Genomic DNA, 9,429 nt, shown 5'->3' with positions numbered 1-9,429 from the left:
GAGAGAGAGAGAGGTGGGGTGTTAAATGGAATTTCTAGTTGAAAAATATGTTAGTCAGCAACTTAACCACTGATTTGAACGGCCACTTAACGGATGGACCTAATTGTGTGACATTGGATAGTTTGAGGAGTGATCGATTGAAATTGAAAGTTAATGGAGTAAACTGTCGAACGCATAAAAGTTAATGGAGTGACCAGTAATTTCTCCAAAAATAAGGAAAATGTTAATCTAGGCACCAAGCCTTAGTAATGTTTGGCTCTAGTTCTCACCAAAGCCTAATCAAAACTATAAGCTTAGTGATGGTTATCTACAATGAGTCGAAATATAAAATGGAGATTGAATGGGGAATTAACTAAATTGATGAAAAACGAAATGAAAAATAAACTACTAACTAATGAACTAGAAAATTATGGGAACATGGGAGTCTCGGGTGATCCACACTAACTCATTTGCAAACATTGATACCAATTTCACAAATACATATCCTATTGTGCTAAGTCTGGTATCTAGTACCAGTTAAGGCTACTAGACTAATTATCCTTTTGGTGTATCGATTATGCTAGTTAAGGCCACAATCAACTCTCTAACTTAGGCACTACGCCGGTTAAGGCCGTAATATCTAAATTAGAGGCCTACAGTGCAAGATAATAGGGACCCAAGCAAGCTTAGCTACAATCAAGCTAGCTAATGGTTACCACACTTCAAATCCTAGATGCACAAGATTAATAAGTTGTAATTTATCAATCTAATCATCAAATTGTCCACAACATAATCTCAAAGGGTGACAAAGCCTAGAAACATGCCTCTAAGGACCAACACATTCGGATTCAAAGTATACACAATGGAAATTGTATTTATATCAATCAAAATACCAACATTATACAAAATCTTCAATACCCTAACTCCCAAAATTGAATCACTAAATACCTATAAAAAAATACATCATCCAATACATGAAAAATTAGAGAAAAGATAGAATAGAGAGGAAACACAAGTTAGATTCACAAATTGCTATAAGCAACTATGAACCCACTTGAAATTAAGCTCCCTCTCTTTACTAATCTTGAATCTTTCTTTTAGTGATAAAGTCTTGATGCTTGTAGGTGAGCTCTTCTTGAATTCCCAAAAGAAAATTAACTAAGATGAAGAGATGAGAAGAGATGGAATGGGAAATGGGATTGGTGGTCACTCACGGGAAAGGGCAGAGCCCTTCCGTTCCCCTTCATTGTGTGCGGCTGTGGTCTTCTCTCCCTCCTCCTCCGAATGAATGAGAGAGGCATATATAAGGTTGAGCTAGGGTTGGCTAGCTTCACAGGTTTGGGCTTAGAAGAGGGAGGAGGTGCCACGTTCTCGTTGGCCCGGCCCAAAGAAGTGAGGATGAGAGGCGCACGTGCAGATAATGAGATGATGAAATTCCATGCTTAATCAATCAATGATTAACTAATCATTCATTCATTAAAAATATCAAATATTAATTAAGTTCTTCTTTCCCTCATTTGCTCATTTTTGGCTCCAATTTTGCATCCGAATATATTGATTTTTACAACTCCCTTTATTTCCTACAAAAGAAATAAAACTAGATTAATTACATAATAATTGCTATGAGGGTTAGCTACTTCATAGTGTTTAAGTATTAATTACGTGTGTAAAAATACACGTAATTATACCCCCACACTTGAACTTTGCTTGTCCTCAAGCAAACTAAATAAAGCATAATTCGAAATCTACTCTAACACACAAATGTACATTGATGCGCTAGCTAGTTTTTCCAACTACCTTTTGTAGAACTAAATTTTGTTAGCGACAAAGAATTGATCAAGCATGTCTAGGTCTCACAAATTTATAAGGCAATTAATATATAACATGTAAGAGATGCTTATGTGCTAGCCATATGTCAAACCAATTTACGACAAGTCAGTACGACATACTAAACTTGGATTAACCGCTAAACTCACAAGGATGCACTAATTATTTCCGCTCAAGTGTTTAGGGCTAATTGTGTTTCACTCAATAACAATTTTGCAAACTAGGTCTCCATAGGCTTGCTCTTCTACCGCATCTCTGCTAGGTAGCTTCAACTTTCAAGATCATGCGGTCTTTTATTTGGTTGTAACCAAGAAAAAATATCGTCGAAAATATTGTTTTTTTCACACACCGAAATTTTTTTCTCACACCATAAATTTTGGTCCGAAACTATCGATATTTCACGATATTTTCGATACTTTCGATATCTGGCCGAAACTGTTGAAATCACCCAGAAAAACAGCAATAACAATGGCTACTGTTCTACACCTTCCAACTAAAACAATACCTTCCGAGTTCCGATCATCCATCTTCTCAAATTCTCAACACTGTAATCCAATATATCAAACAACCAAAATAAAAAGTGAACCACATACTGTTGCTGCAAACACCAAACACAGTGACCTGATAGGAACGGCAAACCTAAAATCATCAACTCCTCCAATTCCTGAATTTAAGCATCTGCAATCACTCACACCAATTCAATATACTAATGAGGCCGGAAACTAACTCCCAAAACCACCGCCGTCGCCGCCGTGCACAGCGGCACGTACGGTAGTCCTCCACTGCATAAAATCCAACTTCCTCCAAACCTCAACCAATCTCGAATTCAAGCATATAAACAGGTAGAGCTCGACGAGTAGATGAAGATTGATAGGAGCATAAAATGCGACATTCTTAATATGTTATTACCTCCATTTGTACTTTGATTATCTCTTATTGTCGTAGAATAGAGTCATAATGTAGAGTCGAAAGTTTTTGGTAGAGTTGTGCGTAAAACGTGTTAAACATAGAGGAATGATGTAGAAAATTGTCAAAAGCCGATTTGTGGAGCCTTAGAGATGTTTTTATGATTCTGTAAAGCTTTTACATTGTCAAAAATTGATTTAACTTCTCTGATACTTAGGTGATATGTAGAAGAGTTATGGGAGAAAGAATCATGAGAATTGAAGTTATGCTTGAATCATTGCCGAGAGAAGTGTTCCTGATTGACCTAGGGAAGCAAAGCAGCTGATCCGTGAAGCCTAGTCCATGAAAGGAGAGGTCCAAACCAAGTCCAATATGGAGAAGAAGATCTAAATTCGGCAGAATATCAAGGAATATCCAAGTCTTGAAAATCCGGATTAAATCGGGAGAATTCCTGTGCACGTCTGTCAACTTCAACGGACTCTCCAGGACAGCTCACAATGAATCAGAAAACGTGCCAGATATGGATAGAGAACTACGGGAGTCTAGTTTCCGAATCAATTGGAATCACCTCAATATCTATTTTCTAGAGGGAGTTATGAAGTAATCATCAGACGGAGGTCATTCTGCCGAATTGAGAAAAACTAGGGAAACCTAAACCAACTTGGTTTAAACTTTGTGGCCGGCTTCTCTAGGGTTTTTCCTCTATATAAAGCACGACTTCAAGGCCATAAGGATCATCTCTACTCTTGCAATTACATAGATGAAACTCTACCAAACCCTATACAGAAAATTACTTAGCCGATTCATCCACCACAAACCATAAGAATCATTCCATCCTTCCACCGATTTTCCCCGCACTTGCCGAACCTTTCAAGGTTGTAAAAGTGTGATTTTCTCATGGCTTCTTATATTATTTTCTGTATAGTTTCGAACTCTATTGTAATATACTTTTCGATTTTGGTTTTATTTATCAAACACGGTTTTCGGATTTCTTTGTGATCTTTGATTGTTCTATGTTTTGATTTGTAACTTCTTGAATATATGATGATTTCGTGATTTTGGTTTTAGGGCAGTAGCATGTTCTTATGTGTTTTTGATTTCTAATTGATTAATTATCATGAATTCGTGCATCTAAATCAATCCTTGAGGCTGCCTCGGCCATGGTTGTCCTTAAGGTGCGGTTTCATCTACCATAATAATTTTGGATCAATTCATACGCAAAGTTGTCTCGGTCTCTGTTATTAACTTAGGGCGGATATAATTCTGATAATTTGCATGCTAATAGGATGAGTGACGCCATGCCTTAGATCATGTTTCCGATTGACTCGTGTGCTAAAGTGTTTTCTTGTTTAATCTCTACGCAACGTGTCTTTAAATGAGTTAGCATTCATGTTTAGGATCAACCGCAAAGGCTCTAATTAGAATCGAAATTGGTTAGAGTCTAGGATAATTTGAACGTTGCTGCCCGGCCTTGCATGAAGTTGTTATGTGTTCTTGATGGTTTTTCGTGTTATGTGTTGCATGAGTATGTTGATCACTTGTATATAATAATCTTAGGTTTAATTTTCAGTAGATTATTTGTTAGAATTAATCAATTTTAAGCCCCCAATATTTCGATATATATATGTGAATACTTGTTTATAAGTTGTTTGGTTTATCTTCTTTCGATCGCCCTTTGATTTCCCCGGCTAGAACGATCCCTACTTGTCTATATTACTACGATTGCAGGGTAATTAAATTGAAGTTGTTTGACCCCGGTTACGCGACACGTCATATATAAAAACCATCCAACGGCTGAGATTCAACCGACATAGAATTTTTATTTTTAAGTAAATTTTTGGATAATACCAACTTCCAAAAATCATTAAAAATAGCCCCGATGTCCAAACGATGCTCTGAAAAATTCTACGAACTAGTAACGACGTCTAGGTTAATCCTGTGAGCTCAAAAGACAAAATTTAACTAACCGAAAATTTAAATAATTTTCAAAAACCACAAAGAATAATAGAAATCGAAATAAAAATAGCTCGTAAATAATTTTCATTTTAAAAATAGAAAACTGAAATTCCAGGATGTTATAATTTCTCCAACGTAGAAATTTTCCCGAATTAATCAACTTACAACAAATCAACAATATCTCAAGGAACCTTTGAAACTATAAATCCATTACAAAGATGGTAAAACTCTTATTAAAACTATGCAAGTGAAAAGATGGTAAAACTCTTATTAACACCATGCAACTGAAAATTTTGTACCTCATAAGTCTTCTACGTGGTTTTAAAGCACTCATGTAATTTCATGTGAAATGAAATGTATTATATGTATATAAGGTGTGATGGCCTAGCCTCCTTTTGGGTTTCTAGCCATTAAAAAAAAAGATGTTTAAAGTAAACTTTTAAGAATTATTAACGGTTCAGCACTCATCTTTTCACCTTAACTTACTACAACTCCCTATAGATCAATGTTTATTCAAGGTTTTCATTTCAAATATAGTACATAATATAGAAAACAAACATCTCTTAAAGTTTGGTTTAAAATTTCCTTGTTTTTCTTCAAATTTCCGTCAATTTTCTCATTTTTTTATTGCAATTGATATTTCCCCGAAATTTCCGTCGAAAATTCCATATTTTGGAGGATCAAAATTTCTGTAATCACCGAAATTTTCTTCCTTGGTTGTAACGAGGCTAAGGGTGAGTGGCTATAAGAAATGAAGGACAAGGGAAAACAAAGTCCAAAGGAATCAGTGAAGCAACTCTCTCTTATAGAGATATTAGACTTTAGCTTTCAAGTGCTAACTCACTCACTCTAATCCCAATATACAACCCACTAACAAGAATATACACTACTCTTTTTTTCTTTTTGTTTTTTTTTGTTTTTTTTTTCTACTTCTTTTCTTTTCTATATAATATCACCACCCCCACATTTATTCTTTTGTACCCTCACACTTTTGACTATTTCTTTCTTTTGAAGAACTCGAACATAAAGTCACTCTCTCAAGTTAAAGTTGCAAATTCGGTCTCCATAGGCTTGCTCTTCAACCGCATCTCCGCTAGGTAGCATCACAACTTTCAAGATGAAGAGGTCTTTTATTTGGTTGTAACGGGGCTAAGGGCAAGTGGTTAATAAAAATGAAGGATATGGAAACCACAAAGTCCATGGAAATCAATGAAGCAACTCTCTCTTGTAGAGACATTAGACTTTTGTTTTCAAGTGCTAGCTCACTCACTCTAATCTCAATATACAACCCACTAACAAGACTACACAACACTTTACACTTACTTTTTTTTTTTTTTTTTCTATGTTTCTCTTTTCTTTTCTTTTTTTTTCTACATATTTTTTTTCAAAACCTCTTTTCTTTTCTATACAAAATCACCACCCCCACACTTATTCTTTGGTACCCTCACACTTTTGACTATTTCTTTCTTTTGAAGAACTCGAACATAAAGTCACTCTCTCAAGTTGCTTCACCAACTACCATGAAAGGGTAGGATAAAGTGTATAAGCTAGGTAGGAATTTGTGGTGCTAAAGAATAAAAAGGCTAAATATATACATAGGCTCAAAATGGCTATCTAATGGTAAATACTTTTGGGCATAAGCTTCTTTGGCCATGATGGTTATTTATCCTAATGCCTCAATCCTTTACATCCGGTCATGAGCTAACAAGTAGCCTTGAAGGGTATGAAGCAAGTTCTAGGGACCATAATTGTAAAATTGTCACACATGAAGAACAAGTAAATATGAACAATGCATATTTAACAATAAGCTCAAAATCTCACACATAGGTATGCAAGTCATACAAGTCTAAACATGTTTTCCTTACTTGCAATAAATTAGTTTGACATAAGGCTAGCACTCAAGCACACAATCACATGTCACAATTAATTGCAAAATAAATCTTAAGACCAAAGAACATGCTCTTTCTCTTCTATGTCACAACACAACGAATCAAACATTTCATCATTGGTGTTGGAAAAATACTAGGCATCACTACTTAATTACACTACAATGACAAACAAAGAGACAATATTTTTTTTTTTTAATATAGGGCACCGAGCCGTCACCCCCACACTTAAAACCAACATTGTCCTCAATGTTGTAAAGTGAGCTCGAAAGCAAAAATCCATGTTGGATTTAGGCATGAGAGTGAAGTCCAGGCGGAGGCACACAAATAACTATGAAAATAAAAATCTAAATGCGGAGAAAGGATGCGAAAACCCCCTTTGTAGAACCTCCATTGCTCACGACCTTTGGAGAAGTCTAATAAGAAACACCCTCCTCAAGGTACAAGGCCTTGACTTCATTCCTGTATGCTGAAGGTGCTGTTGAGAAGATCAACTCCTTGTAGCATATAGGATGTCCTCAAGCAATGTGTCTCATCAAGAAAGAAAGACGAATGTCCTCGAGCAAGACCATTATTTACCTAAATCACCTTGACACAGCCAAAACACTTCAAAATACCTATAGAATCCCCTTCACAAATGAAATGAAGTGCAAAGAAGTCCAACCAACCGAGTGAACAACAGTAAGTGCAGCGAACTTTCAGCAATGACCTTTCCATATTCAAATGCTCATATCTCAAAATCAGAAGATGATAAGTAGGTGTAGCTTCATATGAAGTAGGTCACCTGCCTTCAAGTGAGTTGAAAACAAAAGCTGATCAAGTTGCCGGTCTGAAATAAAGTACTCTGCTGACCCTCAGTCACCAAAACTGAAATATATGAAGAACCAGAGGTGAAAAGAGGGTGAGACCAACTGCATATAAAATTAGACTCACATACCCATAGTCCGGTAAAGTTTCACTGACAAATGATCTCTGAGTCAAAAATTATAGGTCTCCAAACTCACTGAACTGTTCTGCAGTTTCTGCTGTGCCCTGTTTCTGACCTCTGTCATTTGGAACACAATATCTGAAGCTAGGAAGATGGAAACCAAAAACTGTTTCACTGGCATATAGAAGACTCATGTGGCTACATCTCTACAAAAGTTTAGCTCCAAATTCTTTGATATGTAGAATCCGTGGCTCCTCAAATTCACTATACATTAGCAGTCTCTGTTCTGATCTCCATTCATTGACCACTACATAGCTACAGTTCCATTGACTCAAAAAAGCTGAAATTTTGACACAGAACAGAAAACATATAGATGAAGTCCGCTTGAAAATTTCAGCTCAAAATACCCTGCATACAGGAAATTATGGTCTCCCAAAGTCAACTGAAATAATTCGGCAGAAACTGCTAACTACCTCCATCATTCTTTCTTCGCACTTCTAATTCCAACCACCCATTCCTCCCAAAGATAGCTAGAAAGCCTTATTCATGCAAAATGAAAGAGCATATTGTAAATCACCTAAGGTTGCCTCCCTAGAAGCGCTTGTTTTTTAAGACCCCAAGCCGGTCCTTAGAATGTGAACCTTGTCAAGGTGGATACTTCTCAAGTACAACCACCCTATTGTTAGGGGCTAAGGGACTCCTCGATGTGTCATAGAGGCATGACCAAGAGCTATTAATGAGTGTTGCAAACGGTTCTCGAAATGAAGCTTCTTGATCTTCCTCCTCTTCTCAATTCTTCTTCTAGAAGTCATCCTTCCCTTCTCCTTCAAAATCGGTATAGAAATGATGCTCATGGGGACAATAGGTGGTAGTGGCTCTTCGAAGTGATGGGAAATATTAATTTCAAGTGCTCTAGCTCCTTTCCAATCCATCACTTCATTGTAGAAACATTGACCACTTAATGGTGGATTGAGAGGTAAGATCACCTCAAGCTCAATCTCCTCATGAAGCACACATGTGCTCAATGTTCTACAATCCACCTTGAGAAGCTCATGATGGATTTCCATGGATGTGAGAGAAGAGAAAGTGCTTATCTCTTCAACTTCTTCTTCACAAGGCACTAAAGAACTCTCATCCTCTTTGGGAATATCGGCCTCAATTATCAATGGCTTATGGAATATTTCTCCAAGCTCAACTTCCTCTTCACTAGAGAAACTACCATCTTCTTCGGAATCATCATCAAATATCTCCCCATTATTAGGAAACTTAGATTTCCAAAATTGCACCAACTCCTCGGAAGTGTAGTCTCTCACCTCACTTGCACTAGAACTTTCATAACCAAATTCACAAGCTTGCACACCAACATCACTATCATCATTTTCAACTTGGCTAAAGAAATCTTGCTCAAGATGCTCGACATGTGCTTCTTCTTTTGAATTAGGCTCTTTGTAACGCCCCGTACCCAATTTTACTTATTTACCGGGTATTCTATGAGTTACTGAGAAATTTAACCGCGCTCGGTTTCCTCGAAATGTCAAATTCTTCTTTTTAGACCCCGATGTTGTAGTACGCATTGAAATGAGTTTATCGGTGTCTACGGATTAGTTTGCGGAGCTTCGAGCTATTTTCTACGATTTATTGAAGGGTTGGTAAAAGAAATTAATTTTCTGAAATAAGATATAACTTTTAATCTTGGCCGTTTGATCAGTTAGGGTTTCGATCTGGACCGTTGGTTCGGGTATAAAGGGAAAACAGATGGGTTGACTTTCTCAAAGCCCAATTCGGGTGTTGACCCGAGCTCCTGGACTCTCTCTTCTCTCTCTCTCTCTCTCTTTCCTCCGTCATCTACGTGCCGGAGCGTTGTCGTTCGGCCACCTCTGGCGACGAGACCGCCACCAATCTCTTCCTCTCCTTCTCTTGTACAAAACCCGGTCCATGGATCACACT

Source organism: Fragaria vesca, linkage group LG4 (assembly GCF_000184155.1).
Source record: "Fragaria vesca subsp. vesca linkage group LG4, FraVesHawaii_1.0, whole genome shotgun sequence".
NCBI lineage: Eukaryota > Viridiplantae > Streptophyta > Magnoliopsida > Rosales > Rosaceae > Fragaria > Fragaria vesca.
The sequence above is the reverse complement of the archived record's forward strand: the minus strand, read 5'-3'. Positions refer to the sequence as shown.